Raw genomic sequence first — 1,945 nt, 5'->3', positions numbered from 1 at the left:
TAATATCTTACTAAAATATTTTTTTATTAAATTAGATTTTGAGTTGGGCTTAACTTTTGAGAATTATAATTGGGAATTGGGTTTTTTTTTGTTTAAATTTTGTACTTGAAATTTAGCCTATAATTATTTTATTTTGAGTTTAGGCAATAATGAGTATATTATTTGGGTTTGGGCTTAGTATAATATATTTTGATTTTGGAATAAATATTTTAGAAAATGGGTATTAGGTTTATGAATTTAGTAAGAATGATACTATGTTAGTCAATTGTCAATATAATATATTAAGGAACAATAAATTTTTTTATTAATTTAAATAATATCATAGAATAATAAATTTTACATACAACAAGAATTTTAATTGTTTTATATAAAATATCTTTATTAAATATATATAATTTATATTTTTTATAAGACAAAATTGAATTGTGTTGTCATCGTATAAAAGTAAAATAAATTATTACATTCAAAAATAAGATATTTATAACTTATAAAATTCAAAATTATTTGAACCGGCCAGAGGCGGCTTGGCTCAATCCGAGCCCAAATTCGAAAGGAATCCAAGCCCATAAAAGATTCGAGCTCAAAAAAATCCGAGATTGAGAATCTTCTTTAAAATGAAATTAACTAAACAAAACAAGATGGTAATCAAATTAAACACCCTTTAAATACAACTATATTTCTAATCATCAGTCATGGACTCTCAAGTAATTGATGAGGTTTTAGTCAAAGTCTTGAACATCACTGATGGAGCAAACATAAATGTCCCAGCCTCAACCTCGAACGTCTCAAAATGAAGGAAAAGCTCTACCATCAACACTCTACACAATAACACCACCGAATCTTTCCTAGCACAAGCCTTGTTCTCCGTTGTAGAATCCTCTGTCTCACGCTCATTCGACCAATAAACATACTTCAAAAGCTTCTCTCTGTCCTCCCTAACAAATCTATTAGCGGAAAACACCTCAGGGTTCTCAAAAACCTTGGGATCTTTATTTGCAAATGATTGAAACCAAATAGCATCTTGCCTTTCATGATCTCAAAGGTTGCATCGTGGCTTTGGACAACAAAATCAACCTTGACTTCACTGTATTGGAAAGGAACTGGTGGATTAATCCTTAAGTATTCATAAACCAATAATTTGGTCAAAAACATATTGTTCAAGGCAAATAAAGTGACCCCGCCTTTAGCCTTAACGACGACCCTAATTTCATCAGCTAGTCTCTTGTGTAACTTTTGTCCGACTAATGCAACCCACTTGATCAGCCTTGGGAAAAGGACTTTCATGCCACCATAAGCATTAAACCAACAAGGAAAATCATGTTATGGCAAACTTTGTCTCTTTCAATACCAAATTTATTTTCGACTTCATTCAACATTGTGCTTCTGAACTCATAAAACACATCGTACAACTTTTTGTAATCATATTTAACGAGAAAAAAATGGAAACTAAATGTAAGGATAAAATATCTTCGAAATAACCTAGAATTTTAAGTGATAACCCTAATGATCCTAGTGGTTCAAGCTGAAACAATAACCATTTGTCAACTAGTTTTGGTCCTTTAGAACCTATCTTTGATTCATTAGGGTTTTGCTAAAGAATAGGTGAAAAATGTAGTTGAATGACATGGTATTGCTTAGGGTGTTAAAATAAGCTTCTTTTTTGGTAGAAATCTGAGCTTGAACCTCGTTAAAAAGCTTTGATATGCCTATTTCAAAAAATGGTATGAACTTATGATGATGGGCTATTAGGGGTGAGTATTCGATCGAGTCGAGTCAAATCAAGTCAAAAAATTTTGAGTTAGTCGAGTTGGCGAATATTATTTTAGCAACTGAACTCAACTTGAATTTTTTCAAATTGAATCGAATCAAATTGAGTAAAAAATTTTCAAGTCAAGTCGAGTTGAGTTAACAAATCCTATTACTTATACTCAATATTGCATTTATA

General features: G+C 30.7%; 1 pseudogene; it reads right to left on the bottom strand.

The window, feature by feature from the left end:
• Positions 1 to 700: 700 nt before the first annotated feature.
• LOC121211289 (allene oxide synthase-like) lies at positions 701 to 1,299 on the bottom strand (annotated as a pseudogene).
• Positions 1,300 to 1,945: the final 646 nt, after the last annotated feature.

The sequence above is a fragment of the Gossypium hirsutum genome, chromosome A12, assembly GCF_007990345.1.
Source record: "Gossypium hirsutum isolate 1008001.06 chromosome A12, Gossypium_hirsutum_v2.1, whole genome shotgun sequence".
In the NCBI taxonomy this organism is placed as follows: Eukaryota; Viridiplantae; Streptophyta; class Magnoliopsida; order Malvales; family Malvaceae; genus Gossypium; species Gossypium hirsutum.
This window is presented reverse-complemented; position numbering and strand designations above follow the sequence as displayed.